The following is an 18,379-nucleotide window of genomic DNA, read 5'->3' as shown; positions in this document are numbered from 1 at the left end:
TTTATCATAGTTGGGGTTCATTGAACTTTTTCAATTTCAAGTTGATTTAATTTTTTGGCAATTATTTCTTTACATATTTTTTTTACTCTACTGTCTGTCTCTCTCTCTTCCTGCCAAGGCTCTGTTCATTTTTTGTGCTTTTAATCCATTCTTTGGATTTGCAAATTTTTATTGATCCACCTTCGAGTTCATCAACTTTTTTCTCTGCCTTCTCCAGTCTGTTGCTAAACCCATTCAGTAAAATTTTTACTTCAATTGTATTTTTCAGTTCTAGATTGTCCATTCTTCTATAGTTTCTATTTCTCTGTTGAAATTGCCCACCTATATTCAGTCATCATGATCATGCATCTCCCTTTAGGTCACTGAATATATTACAGTTGCTTTCAAGTCTGTTAATTCTGCTAATTTTAGGGCCCACTATCATTCTGGGGTCAATGGTCGTGACGTTACATCCCATTTTCCCAATTCTTCACATGTCTAGCAGTTGTCTATTACAAACTGGGTATTGTGGATATTATGAGGGAGAGAGATCTTCTCCTAAAAGTGAAAATTTTTAGTATACCCGGCAGTTACATCTCTGGCTCATAAAGTCAAACTTGTGGAGGCTTGATTTTATGTTTTAAAATGTGTCTCTGAGCACAAATGTTTTACCAAGCTCTGTTAATTTGGTGGGAATCAAATACCAAATTGTCTCTCCTGACCCGAGTACCAGCTAAAATCTTTAGCCAGCTTTTCCAGTCTAACTGTTATTATTTTCCACTGAGCTCCATGGAATCTCTCTGAATAGTTTAGGGGTCACTAGCATATTTTAGGGGAGTTTTTCATAGATTTAAGGGCTATCCGACTGTAACTCCCTCCTTTCTGGGATTTATCCACTCAATTTCCAGCCATTCTGGCAGTCCCAAACTCTATCCCTTGATACCTTGAGCCAGTAAGACCAGTTTCTGCTTGATTTTCAGCTGTCCTGTGTTGCATTCAGAAAACGAAGATCATGGCATCCGGTCCCATCACTTCATGGGAAATAGATGGGGAAACAGTGGAAACAGTGTCAGACTTTATTTTTCTGGGCTCCAAAATCACTACAGATGGTGACTGCAGCCATGAAATTAAAAGATGCTTACTCCTTGGAAGGAAAGTTATGACCAACCTAGATAGCATATTCAAAAGCAGAGACATTACTTTGCCAACAAAGGTTCGTCTGGTCAAGGCTATGGTTTTTCCTGTGGTCATGTATGGATGTGAGAGTTGGACTGTGAAGAAAGCTGAGCACCGAAGAATTGATGCTTTTGAACTGTGGTGTTGGAGAAGACTCTTGAGAGTCCCTTGGACCGCAAGGAGATCCAACCAGTCCATTCTGAAGGAGATCAGCCCTGGGATTTCTTTGGAAGGAATGATGCTAAAGCTGAAACTCCAGTACTTTGGCCACCTCATGAGAAGAGTTGACTCACTGGAAAAGACTCTGATGCTGGGAGGAATTGGGGGCAGGAGGAGAAGGGGACGACAGAGGATGAGATGGCTGCATAGCATCACTGACTCGATGGACGTGAGTCTCAGTGAACTCCGGGAGTCGGTGATGGACAGGAAGGCCTGGCGTGCTGCGATTCATGGGGTCGCAAAGAGTCGGACACGACTGAGCGACTGATCTGATCTGATTTGTGTTGCATGATCTTTTCCTCAAGAGGAAAGTTGTATATATTTGAGGCAGGAGAAGCATTTGGCAGTTTTCCAAAGGATACCTTTACCTAAAGATCTAAGATACAATATTCTTGAATCTGTATATGATGCTATTATAGGAAATTTTGGCTCAAGTATACAATTCATTATTCTTTATCAGCATTAATTCATTTCTTCTTTCAACAAGTATGTTCAGTGTTTATCTAATGTGCCAAATACTCTTCCGGGTGGTAGACACAGAATAGTGAACAAGAGAGACAAGGCCCCTGTTCTGTGGAACTTTCATTCTAGTGCATCCACACCAAGCACTGAACAAAGACATTTCAGCCTGTGTCTTCCCCAAACAGTAATACTAGACTTTGCAAGGATATAAAGTATAATAAAGTGCTTCCCTTTTTTCATAAGCATGATTTGGAAAGAAAAGATGATTTTATATGAGCATATATGATAGTCCCATAATCTAAACATTTTAGTCCCAAAATCTAAATATTTATCAATATTTAAAGTTTTCTTTCTAAAAGACTGTATATATGTGCTTTTGACAGCATTCTATTTTTCACAATGACAGTAGTTTTTTAGCATCATAAATAGCAGACAATTTAAGTTGTACAAAGAGGGATCATTAGTTATCTGACCAAATTATCTAATACAGAGAAAATTAACTTAGCTAACTGAGCATGACTTCAGAAGCCAATATTGGTGAATAAACAGTGGGGGATATCCTCTATACTTAACTAAATTTTTTGACCCTGCTCTTCCTCTAGAATTAAAAAGTTCCTAAGGCAATGGAAAAAGGAAATATTTATCTTCCATAGCATTTCCTATACAGAGTTGCAAACAATAACATATCAAATTTAACTATGCCTAGGTATAATTTAATGTAGTAGCTAACTATAAAAAACAGAATTAATCATCATAAGCCATCCTTTGATCAGACCACAACTGGAAGTAATGTACTAGTAATGATGTATCTGCATACAAGCTAATTTTGGCCCCAAGTAAATAGAGTTTTTGTACATCTGAACAAGTTCATTAAATTCTTTGGTTTTTCACATATGGTTTTCTCTTTACGGTGATACATCAGTAAAGTTCATTATAATGAAGTTTCATATTGCTCAAAAAGGTCATTTAAATGTTTAAAGTTATCTTAAGTTATGTCATTCATCTTGCTGGTGTCAAATGTGAAATGTTATATTTTCCTCTAATAAATCTATTCCCCAATATAGCCGGAAATTCAGCCATAGCAGTAATGCAGGCTCTGGGTATCATTCTTGCTGTCCAAATAATATTGAAAAGGCAAACTCTCTTATAAAAACTCTGACTTATTAAACATCTCTTTATGCAGTCTGTTAAAGTAAAAATATAATAGGCAGAATAATAATTTTTGGTGAAGGATAAAGATGCTTAAAAACACAGCTTATCCATGGATAGGCTTCATAGAAATCCATGAAATCTCTAAAACTACATACTAAATTATAAATAAAGGTATATTCCACTGACAGAACTCATAGATTTCAACAGATTCTCCAAAGAGTCTAAAGTATAACAAAAGGTTAACCACTACTGCTGAGATAGTGGAGTTTAATTTGCCAGTAAAAGTTAACATCAGATTCTGTAAATTGGGTCTGCTCTCACTAATTTACATTATTAGTACTATATTCATATCTATTCTAATTATTAGCTCAGTTAGAACACACTTCTATTCCTTTAAGATAAGTTGCAGTTCCAAAGAGTTAAGTTTGGGGAAAAGTTTAAAAAAAATAAACAACCTTCATCTATAAGACAAATGTCTCAGATTCATAATGCAAGAATAAATATAAGGTATGTACATGGCCTAGAGTAACCCACATTTAAAAAACAAAATCTAACAAATAAAGGCTGTTGTACATTCAAAGGACTGCTGCTGCTGCTGCTAAGTCGCTTCAGTCTTGTCCGACCCGGTGCGACCCCATAGATGGCAACCCATCAGGCTCCCCCGTCCCTGGGATTCTCCAGGCAAGAACACTGGAGTGGGTTGCCATTTCCTTCTCCAATGCATCAAAGTGAAAAGTATAAGTGAAGTTGCTCAGTCATGTCTGACTCTTTGAGATCCCATAGACTGCAGCCTACCAGGCTCCTCCATCCATGGGATTTTCCAGGCAAGAGTACTGGAGTGGGGTGCCATTGCCTTCTCCATTCAAAAGACAGCTGTGTATAAAGATATTACAGAGCTATTATGTCATCTTCACTTAAAATGCACTGAAAATTTTTTTAAGTTCATCAATCCTCATAAGGTAAGTCAATAACACTACCTCTATCCTAAGAACCCAGATTTCTTATCTGTATATAATATGCTCGTGTTTCTGAGGACACATTCCAGTAATTAAAAGGCTTTTAGGCTGTATTTCTTTCTAGCACCATTGCTGACTGTTTTTCACTGGCCATCAAACATTTTACTTCTTTGTGCTGTTCCATTTTAAATAGAGATAGTGTTTAAGTAGAGATAGTGTTAGCCTGTTTCATTTTCCTTCCGTTTGCAGCTAGATGCAGTCATGTGTCCAGTTCTGGCCAATGTAACGTGAGGATGATGATGCATGCCACTTCCAGAACTAGTCCCTAAATCATCATTTCAATCATCCTTTGAGCTCTCTCCCTTTCCTCGAAAGCTGGCTGAATGTAGTGATTCCAGTGGTTGACTCCAAACAGGTCTTTGGGGAGGGCTGAGTCACAAGATGGAAGGAATTGGGATACCTGAGTCACCCACATGGTTCTTTGTGTGAGTGAAAAATTAACTTTTATAGAATTCCACCATAAGATTTGGGGGTTTTTTTGTTTCAGACACAACTATCTTACCCAAGATGAGATAAAATGAGGGAATAACTTAAGAGTAGCTTGGAAGGAAAATTCTGAAAACAAATATAGGGTAATAATAGCTTGTTTTTATTCATAGAGTAGAGCATGGGACTTTGGAGTCACAAAGTTTGGGTTCAGGTTCAGATTCTGACACTAGCTGTGTGACACTGTGTTAAATTACTAAGACAGTTTACTACACTGTAAAATAGGAATAACAAATAACCTACAGTCCACAGAATTATTACTAGGATTAAATAAAATATGTAAAGAATCTAGCACTAGTATGACATATTAATCACCTGACAAATATTAGCCATTATAAATATTTGAGAAGATGATACAAATGTAACTAAGGCACTTACTGGATAAAGCTATTTAAAAAAAGATTATCATGCTTAAGGTTAGAAATAAAATGAAACAAACTGTTGGCTCTGAAATGGCTTATCTAATGTAATCAGAATACTTAGCCATCATTACAGAACATAAATTTCTCCAAGATGAATATAGTTTTCACCCTTATGTTTATATAGTTGTAAACCTACAATAAGTGATCTAACATTAAAAATGGAATAAGTAAATTCAAATTAACTACTTTTATACATAGGGGAGGTGGAGGAAGCTCAACAGATGATTAACATAGGCACATCGTTTCCAGCAAGTTTTTTGGAAAAGTGAATACTTATCAAGACTCAAATACACTACCTTAGGCTCTACCTCTAGATAATGTCTATGATCTCCTAGAAACATAAACTAAAAGTTCAGAATAAACTATTCCCGTATGCCACAAAACCTCCCCAAAAAGACAGTTTAAACTACTGCAGAAAGAAAAGGCATTATTCATTCCATTTTCCAATAAAAAATATTTAAAACATTTTGACTAGCTCCTTCCAGGAACTATTTAGAAGGGCAAACAACACAGCAATAAGGAAAAGGATGGAAAAGCATACCACAAAATGATGTGTGTGATGGAGTGCCCAGAGACATGAAAAAAAAATTTTTAACAGGTTAAAAAAAGACCAAGCTGTCAAAAAAAAAAAATCTTTTTGACTGGTTAAAATACTCACTGCTATACATCAACAGAAGGGAGATATTAACCTAGTTTGAGATATTAGTCAAGTTTGTGTACTTTTGAATTTCAACTTCCTTATTTGAAAGCTAAAGTGATTGGATAAGGTAATGTCTAAGGTCTCTTAGTTCTGAAAGACTGTGATTCTAATACACAAACACATACACAGCTGTAACACACACACATCATGCGTGCGTAGTCGTCCCCAACTCTTTGCAACGCTATGGACTGTAGCCCGCTGAGCCACGCGATTTCCCAGGCAAGAATACTGGAGTGGGTTGTCATTTCCTTCTCCAGGGGATCTTCCCAACCCAGGGATTGAACCCCCATCTCCACATCTCCTGCACTGGCAGGTGAATTGTTTACCACTGAGCCACCTGGGAAGCCCAATACATACATACGCTAGGGTTAAAAATGGACAATTAATAGTTTCTAAGATAATTTTTGTTTCTGTTCTTTTAAAAATATCTCCAAATTCTCTAAAGTGTTGGTATACTCTTTGGTCTTAGTAAATCCAGTGGAATGAACTGCAAACTTAATTTTACCAGTTTCATCATTAATCTAAATAATTCTTAATTTGGACAATTACAAATATTAAGTATTTGGGCTAATTTTGTCCTAACCAATTTTTCTGTAAGTTACTTTAAAAAGTATTGATAACAGCAGTATCCTGCCTCTCCAACTGTGGAAATTGATTTGTCTCTTTCTCCTAAAGAACATGAGGAGTGGGGAAAGCAAAGACCTCTGGTTAGGGTAAATCATTATGTGTGTGTTTGTGTGTGTATTTAATTTTACAACATATGCACATGATGAGGTAGAGCACAGACTGGAAGAGCTATGTGGTAGAAGTCCTAAAAACTATCCTTAAAACTTTCTTCAAATTATAAAGTAATTCTCAGAAGCAATAGTATCTCTTGGGAAAAAAGAGGCACAATAAGCAAAATGTGTCTGTTTTGCTCCAGATACACCACATTTATAGCGCTTCCCTCTAAATATGTCCCCCCAAAATAAAATCAGAACTGAAATACAAATGAAATATTTATTAATTTTATAGGAGAAGAAAACAACTAAGGGAGTATTTTCAAAGAAAGCAGGAGAACCTAGATAAGAATTAAACAACAGGTAAACAATCATAAAGGTTTATCATTATTATGGCTTTCTCATTAAGAATTCAAAAGAAACAAAGTGGGTTTAACTATAATTATACAACCTAGTATTTAATTAGACATATTAGATATTTTAACTATAAATATTTTGCTATAGGAAACATCAACAAACCCCAATTTAAAAATCAGCAATCAAGAGACAGAGGGAATCTCAAATAAGTCATGGAGATTCAAAAAATGAAAAGGCTACAAACTGGAACTATTCCACAAATACTAGTCATGCACAGGTGAATCTGCTAGATACCCACGTGAGTTCCTCAGAACAACCTCATTTGATTGTGGAACCTATACTTCTAGTGACACTAATGTTCCAATCTAATGTTAAACTTTATAAGTGAGAAAACTGTAGTCTAGAGTTACTCAGTTGAATACATCATCACTAGCCATATGAGGCTATTTAAGTTTAAATTAATTTTAAAAAATATTAAACTCCAGTTCCTCAGTTATACTAGTCACATTTCAAACGCTCTATCGCCATATATGCCCTTCCGAGGTTGTGCTAGTGGTAAAGAACTTGCCTACCAGAGACATAAGAGATGCGGGTTCAGTCCCTGGGTTGCAAAGATCCCCAGAACGCGGGCACGGCAACCCAATCCTGTATACCTTCCTGGAGAATCGCATGGACAGAGGAGCCTGGCCAGCTGCAGTCCATAGGGTCGCAGAGAGTCAGACATGACTGAAGCGACGTAGCATGCTCGCATAGCTGTATATGGCCACTGGCTACCATACTGGACAGTGCAGATCTAGAATATTTCCATCATTGCAGAGAGTTCTATTATACAGTGCTGGTCTAGCGATTACTTGACTTATCCATACAGCTAATGTGCCAGAACAAACTCTTAGCCCTCTTTCTACTATTTTACTTCCTTGACAAGGCCTTCATTAATCACCTGGTTTCTGACTGATCACGTTGGCCTTTTGTTAAGTTCTGCTTACAAACATCCATTTGCTTCCCACAGATAAATGAATTTTAAACTTTGCATGGAATTTAAAGTCTTCCACAATCTTACCTTAGTCTCTTACCATTCTCTGACATAAAAACACACTCTAGCTAACTGGTCTACTTGTTTTTTGTTGGTTTTTTTTTAATTTTATTTTTAAACTTTACATAATTGTATTAGTTTTGCCAAATATCAAAATGAATCCGCCACAGGTATACATGTGTTCCCCATCCTGAACCCTCCTCCCTCCTCCCTCCCCATACCATCCCTCTGGGTCGTCCCAGTGCACTAGCCCCAAGCATCCAGTATCGTGCATCGAACCTGGACTGGCTGGTCTACTTGTTAAATATGTTAATAAAACATAGTTTCACCTCCATGACACTTCCTATGTCTTTGTCTCTGCCTGAATACACTCCTCTGCCTTCTGTGCTCTGCTTCTCAGGCAGCACAGTGGTAAAGAAGCCCCCTGCCCCCTGCTGATGCAAAATATGCAGGTTCAATTCCTGGGTTGGGAAGATCTCCTGGGGTAGGAAATGGCAACCCAAGGGATTTTCTTGCCTGGAAAATTCCATGGGCAAAGGAGCTTGGCGGGCTACAGTCCATGGAGTCAGCAAAGAATAAGACACAACTGAGCACACACACACCCACACCGCACTGCTCTGCCTATTTAAACTCCTACTACTCTTTGAGGCCCAACTCTTATCTTATGTCCACAAATCATTCTAGATCAGTAATTACAGACAAACTACTAAAAATTATTTCATAGTTTTATATAGAAGTTTATAATTTTCTAAATATGTCACCTAAATATTTTACTGTCATTCTTTGTGAGAAATGTGGGGGGGAAATTAAGCAAAGTAAAGGTAATCAAGAGTGTATGTCAGAGGGGTGCTGATCACAATTTAAAAAATTTTTTTACTTTTGGTTGTGCTGAAATTCCGTTGCTGCATTTGGGCTTTCTCTAGTTGCAGTAAGCAGGAGCTACTCTCTAATTGCAGCATACAGGGTTCTCATTGCAGTGGCTTCTCTGGTTGTGAAGTGTGGGCTCAGGAGCTGTGGCACACAGGTTTGCCCTGAGGCACACAGGATCTTCCTGGAGCAGAGATCAAACCTGTGTCCCCTGCACTGGCAGGCAGATTCTTAACCACTGGACCACCTGGGAAGTGCCACATGACAATTTTTTTAAGGGTGATCAGAACTAACTGAGAAGATGACACTTAAATAAAGACTTGAGGGGAGTTAGCCATGAGGATGGAGAAGGCAGTGGCACCCACTCCAGTACCCGTGCCGCAAAATCCAAGGGCAGAGGAGCCTAGTGGGCTGCAGTCCATGGGGTCGCAAAGAGTCGGACTTGACTGGGCGACTTCACTTTCACTTTTCACTTTCACGCATCGGAGAAGGAAATGGCAACCCACTCCAGTGTTCTTGCCTGGAGAATCCCAGGGACGGGGGAGCCTGGTGGGAGGCCATCTATGGGGTTGCACAGAGTGGGACACAACTGAAGCGACTTAGCAGCAGCAGCCATGAGGAAATCTAGGAAAAGAGCATCCAAGGGAAAGGCAACAGCCACTGCAAAGACTTTAAGGTTGAATGTGCCTGATCTGTTCAAGGAATAGCCCAGAGGCCAGAATGAGGTCTAAGGCAAATGAGCAAGGAATATATGAGACAGGTCAGAATGTTATCAGCTCAGCTTGTGTAGGGCTTCACAGACCACTTTAAGAACTCTAAATTTTATTTCTGAGATGGGAAAACTTAGGAGGCTTAAGGGGCTTCTAAACAAGATAGTTTAGAATCTGGATATTAGTAATTTAAAAGGATAATTCTAGTGTTAAGAATAGAATTCAGTTCAGTTCCTCAGTCAAGTCCGACTCTTTGCGACCCCATGGACTGCAGCACGCCAGGCCTCCCTGTCCATCACCAACTCCCGGAGTTTACTCAAACACATGTCCATTGAGTCGGTGATGCCATCCAACCATCTCATCCTCTGTCGTCCCCTTCTCCACATGCCTTCAATCTTTCCCAGCATCAGGGTCTTTTCAAATGAGTCAGCTCTTTGCATCAGATGGCCAAAGTATTGGAGTTTCAGCTTCAACATCAGTCCTCCCAATGAACATTCAGGACTGATTTCCTTTAGGATAGACTGGTTGGATCTCCTTGCAGTCCAAGGGATTTTCAAGAGTCTTCTCCAACACCAAAGTTCAAAAGCATCAATTCTTTGGCGCTCAGCTTTCTTTATAGTCCAACTCTCACATCCATACATGACTACTGGAAAAACCAAGGCCCTGACTAGATGGACCTTTGTTGGCAAAGTAATGTCTCTGCTTTTTAATATGCTGTCTAGGTTGGTCTGCAAGGATATCCAACCAGTCCATCCTAAAGGAGACCAGTCCTGGGTGTTCACTGGACAGACTGATGCTGAGGCTGAAACTCCGATACTTTGGCCACCTCATGCGAAGAGCTGACTCATTGGAAAAGACCCTGATGGTGGGAGGGATTGGGGACAAGAGGAAAAGGGGACGACAGAGGATGAGATGGCTGGATAGGATCACTGACTCGATGCACATAAGTTTGGGTGAATTCTGGGAGTTGGTGATGGACAGGGAGGCCTGGCGTGCTGTGATTCATGGGGTCGCAAAGAGTCGGACACAACTGAGCAACTGAACTGAACTAGGTTGGTCACAACTTTTCTTCCAAGGAGTAAGCGTCTTTTAATTTCATGGCTGCAGTCACCATCTGCAGTGATTTTGGAGCTTCCCAAAATAAAATCTGCCACTGTTTCCACTGTTTCTTCATCTATTTGCCATGAAGTAATGGGACCGGATGCCATGATCTTTGTTTTCTGAATGTTGAGCTTTAAGCCAAGTTTTTCACTCTCCTCTTTCACTTTCATCAAGAAGCTCTTTAGTTCTTCTTCACTTTCTGCCATAAGGGTGGTGTCATCTGCATATCTGAGGTTATTGCTATGCAGCTTGTGCATCCTTCAGCCCAGTGTTTCTCACGATGTACTCTGCATATAAGTTAAATAAGCAGGGTGACAATATACAGCCTTGACGTACTCCTTTTCCTATTTGCAACCAGTCTGTTGTTCCATGTCCAGTTCTAACTGTTGCTTCCTGACCTGCATATAGGTTTCTCAAGAGGCAGGTCAAGTGGTCTGGTATTCCCATCTCTTTCAGAATTTTCCACAGTCTATTATGATTCACACAATCAAAGGCTTTGGCATAGTCAATAAAGCAGAAAGAATAGAACAAGAAGAGTTAAAGACAGTAACATGCAGAACAGTTTAAAGGCGGCTGCAATACCCTAGGAGAGAGATGATGATGGGCAAAAGGACATGTCTTGAAAGTAGAACTGATAGAACTGACACGGATTCCAAGTGGATTCTGGCCTGATTAACCAGAAGGCTGAAACTGCTGTCCACTGAAATGGAGAAGGCTGTGAAAAGAATAAGTTTTAGGGAGAAGCTAAGAGCAGGGGTTCCCTTTAAATCTTAGGGGAGAATGTGCATCCAAATACCCAAATGACAAGCACAGAATTCAGGAAAAAGTATGGCCTAGAGATAAAATTTTGAGAAAAGTTGTTACCTGGATGGTGTGTAAAATCACAAGTAGGGATGAACTCGCCAAAGCAGTAAATAAAGAAGGGTAAGGACTGAGCCCTGTGGCAGTCCATTCTTAAGCTACAGGGTTTACAGGAGGATCCAGTAAAGGAGACAGGGAAGGTAGAAGGAATCACACCTTCATAAGACAAAACCTGTTGGCCTATTCCATCAGTACTATGTTTTCACCCTTCCACTAAATATAAACTATATCTTAAAAAGTCAAGAGCAAGCCAACAGGGGCAAATCGGCAGGAGGAGTGAAGAATGACATGAGAGACAATAACAATGTATCTTATAGACTATAAACTATTTATTAGGCTTGTTCAGACTTGAGGGTATTAAAACACTTCCTCTGATATTTCTAAGAATGGACTAGCACTCCAAAGGAAGGGCTGTCTAATCTCTGATAGTCACAATAAATGATACAAAATAAAGATAAGCACAGATCTTTTTATTTTTGACTGTTTATCAGTTTCCTGTGACAAATTACCACAAAGCGGCTGACATAAGACAACAGAAATTTATGTTCTCACAGTTCTGGAGGCTAAAAGCCTCAAATCCAGCAGGGTTATAATCCCTTTTGGGGTGGCACAGGAGAATTTGTTCTTCACCTCTTACAGCATCTGGTGATCACAAGTATCCCTTGACTTGGGGCCACATCACTCCAATTTCTCCCTCCACGGTCAAACTATCTCCCTCTCTTTTGTCTTGTCTGTAATTTCCCTCTGCTTTTCCCTTCTAAGGGCAACTTGTCATTGAATTTTGGACCCCTTGGATAGCTTGGACGATCTCCTCATCTCAAGATCCTTAATTACATCTGCAAAGACTTTTTTCAAATAAGGTGTCATTCATGGGTTTGAGAGGTTAGCATGTGAACCTATCTTTTTGAGGGCTACCACATAATCTACTGCATGATTCCAGAAATTATCAGTAAAGTGTGCTATGTTTATGCAAAAAGTTAAGGGATGTTCATCTATAATTTTAATAAATCATTATTTTTAATGAAAGCATATGGCTATCAGGAGATATCTATTCAGTTTGGCTATGTATTTGATTTAGCTATATTTGGCTATGCATAATTGCTTACCAGGTAACCACTGCAACCGCTAGTTTAGATAAAAGAATGAGTCATTGTGCAACACTGTACATATCCTGTGATGACAGAGTCATTTTCCCCATTTATATGCACGTAATCAGTCCCCACCCTCTACCTCCAAAGGACTTATTTCATGATTTTAAGGATGCCTATATAAGAAGTGTTGGTTATTCATATAAACAAAAACTGAAGGATAAACTAGTTCAGGCAATATTTAAATAGATAAGAGGTTTAACATTTTGTTCTGGAGTAGACCTAGTCACCTCTCTTGACTCAATGTAAGAGCATTTTGTATCGATTTATCCACTGTAACTTACTCCAGTGTGGGAGGCACCAGGACCTCCACATATAGTAGCCTCATGGGTACTTCCTTCTGTTTTTACACTGAGATCTGCTATGACAAGTTACTAGTAATGAAAAAGTCTCTTTTGTAACAATCTTGTCTGAGTAGTTACATGTTTCAGAGACATGGTGTGTGTGTGTGTGTGTGTGCATGCAGGCACATGCTCAGCTGCCCAGTCACATCAGGCTCTTTGCAACCCCATGGCCTGTAGCCCACCAGGCTCCTCTGTCCATGGGATTTTGGAGTAGGTAGCCATTACCTTCTCCAGGGTATCTTCCCAATCCAGGGACTGAACTCACATCTCTTTCATTGGCAGGAGGATTCTTTACTAATTAGCTACCAGGGAACCTTCAAAGACATAATTTATACTAATAAAATCAAACATGATAGCATATTCTCCCTCATTTTATAAACAAGGAAAGTGAGGCAGAGTCACTTTGATAAAGTTGTACGAACGAAAGAAGTCAGGTATTCTGACTTTTCAGTTCAACTCAGTAATTTCAATTCAATGATACATGTGCTTCTGTATTTGGATTCAAAAGACATGTTAGAAAAAGACTATCAAAAAGACTAAGGAATTTCTGTGGAAAGAAACATTTCAAACAAAATATTCCTAGAGCTATGCTGTCTAGTGTAACCACAGAGTGGAGCAAAGACTTAGTATGAATAAAACAATGTAAAGTCATTCATTAATACATGCTGAGATGGTATTTTATATATGTTGTTTAAAATAATACATATTATGAAAATTAATTTCATCTGTTTCCTTTTACTTTTTTAATGTGACTAAAAGAAAATCTTTATGACTCATTATATTTCCATTAGATAGCCCTACTATAGGTATGATATAATTACATTATACATACTTTATTCAGTTAGCAAATACTTAATCCAACATCTATCACTGTCAGGCCTTATGCTAAGTGCTGAGACTTGAAGAATAAACAAAGATAATGGTCTCTACCATCAGAGTTTACATTATCTCTTACCTTCCACTACACACGTCATATGTATTATCTCACTTATGGTAATGCATAAGAATAACAGAACACCATTTGAGAAGCAAATGCCAATACCTGACTTAGAAATCACAAAATATGAATCATCTTACATTTATAGTACTGGTCATCTATTTTTGTGATATATTACTTACATTATTATGTAAGTATTCAGGGGTCTCCAGAGAGGACAGAGGTTGAAAATGTTAAGTGTACATAATTTTAAGAGGCTGAGTTCAGATTTTTGGACCGAAGACCAAGTTTTAAAGTTTTCTTTCAGCTTCAACAAATCAGGCTGATTTCTGAGGATTTTGTGTCAAAATTCAATGCACAAATTTATTTGAGGACTTAAACAACTCTTTATTGGTTTTGTCCTACTAAAACTTTCACATAAAAAACTATCATATAGAAATTTTTAAAAAATTAACAAGTAGCATTTCTTGAGTACATGACTTTTAAAACAAAATATTAGGTAACATCAACAGGACAAAAATGTATAATGTTTTCTAGGCTAATAACTTTCAAGAAAATGTCACTAATAAACAAAATAATTGTTCAGGTTTTATTGACAGCTACAAAGAGCAAGCAAAAACTACTTTATCAAAAAGTGTTAATTTTTATTAATACTGAAAGTATTACAGATATATGATAGCTATTGAGAAACAAAGTTTCCAAGTTTGAAACACCCAAAATGATTTCACTGATGTTTTTGGTTGAGATCAACCATCACCTGAAACACAGATGTGTTTAGAAAAGGAATACTATCCCTCGGTTTTTAGCTGTGCAGGTGTGGTTATATATAGCTGCTTCAAGGTGATACAAAGCTACATATACAAACTGATACCTCATAACTTAAAAACTAAAAGGCCAAATAAAAATAATAATTACTCTGGACTGGAGAAAAAAAAATTACCTAAGGAAAATTTAGCTGATCTCCATAAGTAAAATAACATTTTGCTTTTAAAAAAGATCAAATCCAAACCTTTAAGCTAAAGTACTTCACACATGATCGTGAGTCCTTTCAGACCATCATTAAACTACTAGTGCTGGTTTGCCACGTACAATGCAAATACAATCAAATATAAAGTCAGCAATGCAACTTTTTTTTTTGGCCTTCAGTACAAAATGGCCTAATTTTTATATGGGCCTTAAATAATACAAGATCATAAAGCTTAGTAAGCAGGAAACCAGCCTGAGTTTGACAATCAATTGTCACTTGTCAGAAACATCAGAAAAACAAATAAGAATTCTCTAAGATTTCCTTTATAACCTGAGTAGAGAAGAAACGGAAGAAGGCAATTCAGATATAAATGCGACAAAATTTATCCCTAGCTTACTTTCTGCCTAGCACCTGACTAAGGATTTTTACATGTTATCACAATATTTGTTCCTTCTTCTCCTTGGAAAATTCAGGAAACTACATTTTCAATCCTCAGTGCCCTCCAAACTGAGGAGGGGTGGGGGAGGGGTGGGCAGGGATGATGAGAAACCAAAGAATTTCTGTGATAAGTGTTAAGTGCTTTAAAATCAGAACCTGCCATAATATACAAGAGATTCTTTCAAATGTTAAGTTTGTCTCAAATTACCTATATTTAATTCCATCTAACAACGCCATGCAAATATCTTTCAATCTGATCCCACTAAAGAGAGGCGACCCCACGTGTCTTAATCAACAACTACAAAAATATTACCTTACAACTTCCTCTATTTCAAATTTGTGATGTGCATTTATTTTCCACTAAAATGCTGAAGTAGCTTTATAAATAGACACTTAGCATCTTCACATATTAAGTAGGAGAAAAACATTGTTTCATTTAATCTAGTAAAAAGGCACCCAAAATTCTATAAATACCATTAAAATTGTAAAAATTCCAATACTGGTCTAAAGACAGTAAAATTGGGCTGTTCTTTATATAAACTCTAATGATCAGGTGAAGCACCATCCAAAAGAAACACCAATATTTCAAATAGCTACTATCTGAAGACTAAAAATTGAGTTGTGTTTCAACTCCTAAGATAATCTTACAGTTTTAAAATATAACCTTACTGGAATCCTCCTGGAAGTCACAGATACTGAAAAACTACTAACCCACTCCCGTATTCTTGCCTGGAGAATCCCCATGGACAGAGGTGCCTGGTGGGCTACAGTCCATGGGGTCACAAAGAGTCCAACAGGACTGAGCGACTAAGCACACACACTAACATTAGCTGGCCAAATGTAATTTTTCCTCAGAAAGACCCTTTGTTAAGATATTAAAACAGTTCCTGAGGATATATGAAATATAAATTTGTTACATTGTATACAATAATAAAAAGAGAAATAAAGCTAACAAAAAGGGGTTTTGTTGTTGTTGTTATTGCTGTTGCATAATTTGGTTTATTTATTAAGTCCCAAGACTCTAAATCTTTACTATGGAATTGTAAGTAGCAGGCAACGAACGTCTGAAAAGAAATGTTAACAATAGATCATCGCCATTTTCTAAATAGAAATATTTACATTTTGATTCAGTTCTGACAGCTGGGTGTTAAGGAAGCATAAACTGGCAAATACGGTAAAAATGGCTTGACTTATAAACCGAAGTGGAAAGATGCTTATTAAGATGGTCAATGGCAAAACTGAAAATGAAACTTGGGCATACCATCAGACTTCACATAACAAAATGGGTCAAGGAATTCAGTTAAAATAAAAAATACATATGTATAAATAAAAACACAGTCATGTTCTTACCCCACCCCACCCCCCCAAAAAAGGAATGGAAAGGGAAAAATCAGGAACATTTTAAGGCAACCGATCAGAGGAAAGAACTGCTTTATTCCTCCACTGTTTACTAACATTTAACACGAGCATTTGCAGCCAACACCTGGGTTTGAAAACTGCAGCAGCATTTAAACGCTGTCCTTTCTAACGTCCACCCAACAGGACTTTCAGCAACGTTTTGAATAGTAAATATTAACCAGAATAAAGCATCGTTCGTATATTTCTATCTTCAAGAGCTAATGGGGAAAAAAAATAAGATCTTTTTTTCTCCCATATATAGCCATTCTTTTCACTCTTTTATTTACTGCCCTTGTCGCGAGGTTAATGAACCCTAAACTTATTTTCCTCCCTATTAATGAAAGGGGGTGGGGAACGACAGAGGGGAATTCAAATGATAGGAAAAACTGGAAATTAAAAACAGTGGCATTACTTGCTGGATGAAGACGGAGAAGTCTCTCAAGGTTTAGCATGAAGGAGACAATCCTGGAAGACCCCCTCGTAAGACATACTTTACCCCAAGGCCACACCAGTTTTCGTCGGTTTAATTTCTGCTTTTGCAGGGGGTGGCCGTCCCCCGGATGAACGTTCCCCTGGGCATGCCTCTCTCTCTTTTCCCCGGGGGGGCCTCCAGCTGCACCGGCTGTGGGGGGTGGGGTGGGGGGCGTTGGCCCCGGCTCCGAATTTTGCAGCGAGGCCCGGAAATCGGTCCCGTTAAGAGCCGATTTCACCCATCAGGAATGCGCTCCGCCCCCGCCACCGCCTCCCCGCCGCTGCCGCCCTCCGCGTCGCCTGCTCCGGGGGGCCGGGGAAGTGCCTGAGGGGAGCGCCGCCTCCGCCCCCGTCACAACACCGCCGGGTCGGCCGCCGTCGCCCCAGACTGCCCGGGCCAGGAGGACAGGGCTCGCGGGGCGGATCCCAAGCCTCGCCTCCCGCCCGCGCGGCCGCCAGCGCCGGGGCCGAGCCAGGGGGACGCGCGGATCCAACGCGAGGCCTGAGCCCCCACTAGCCCGTCACCCTCCCCCGGCGCCGCCTGGGCTCCGCCGCGCAGAGTGCGAGAAGGGGCGCCTCTCCCGTGGGATTTCCGAGTCCATTTCCGTCCCGGGGAGCTGCCGGAGAGCCCCGCGTCGGAAACGGGAACCGCGCCCCTGCCCTCCGGCTCCCGGGTGCAGCCTTCCCCCATTCACCCCACCCTAGACCCGCCCGTACCTTCAACTCCTCGATAGGGCGCAGGGCTGCGGGCGAGCAGGCCCATCTCCCGGCGGCGGCGGCGGCCAGAGGAAACACGGAGGAGGGTTCCTCAGAGCCGCCCAGGCGCCTCTCAGCTGGGGCGGGGGGAACGCAGAGGAGGGGTCCCGACTGCCGCTTTCCCGAACTCCTCCTCCGCAGTTCTGTCTTGACGGCGGTTCCCGGGAATCAGCGCCGCAACTGCCATTCTCTCCCCCGGGCCCCGCTTCCCTCAGCCCCCGCTGTCTCCGCCCCCTCCTCCCACTCCTTCCTCCCGCCCCCTCCCCGCCCAGCCGCGCCTCGCCCCTCCCCGGAGCGCCGCCCGCGTGCCTTGCGTCATGGCGTCACGCCCACCCCGGCCCGTCGCTGGACGCGCGGGGACGCGGGCGTTCGCTGTCCCACGTTCGCCCGGTTAATCTCACGGGAGTGTCCCGCCTGCGGCTCGGGTGGCCGGGAGTGTGGCGCCCCCGCCACCTCCTGCTTGACCTCCGCCCGAGAGCGTCAGCGGCCCTTCCTGCCCCTCAGCCTGTAGGACTTCTCCCGGGCTGTGGGGCAGGTGTCTCAGGACGGGGGGGGTGGGAGGTGCCTAGAAGCCGCTCTCGAGGTGTAGGGAGGTGATGGGCTTGGAGACCTCCCGGTTTTCGGGGTTCCGCACGCCGTTATTCAGTCCTTCTGTTTTCT

General features: G+C 40.5%; 1 protein-coding gene across 2 annotated transcripts in view; it reads right to left on the bottom strand.

Annotated features, from left to right (window-relative positions):
- Positions 1 to 17,928, bottom strand: part of RNF19A (ring finger protein 19A, RBR E3 ubiquitin protein ligase) — a 55,505-nt gene extending 37,577 nt beyond the window's left edge. Inside the window, exon 1 of one of the 2 annotated variants that reach the window (NM_001191331.1) lies at positions 17,681 to 17,928. The gene's annotated coding sequence lies outside the window, so the exon portion shown is untranslated. Of the gene's footprint in view, positions 1 to 16,904; positions 17,656 to 17,680 lie in introns of those variants that run through there. The other variant, XM_010812170.4, reaches the window with a different exon arrangement.
- Positions 17,929 to 18,379: the final 451 nt, after the last annotated feature.

This window comes from Bos taurus, chromosome 14 (assembly GCF_002263795.3).
Source record: "Bos taurus isolate L1 Dominette 01449 registration number 42190680 breed Hereford chromosome 14, ARS-UCD2.0, whole genome shotgun sequence".
NCBI lineage: Eukaryota > Metazoa > Chordata > Mammalia > Artiodactyla > Bovidae > Bos > Bos taurus.
Note: the sequence above shows the minus strand (reverse complement) of the source record. Positions and strands in the feature narration are given on the sequence as shown.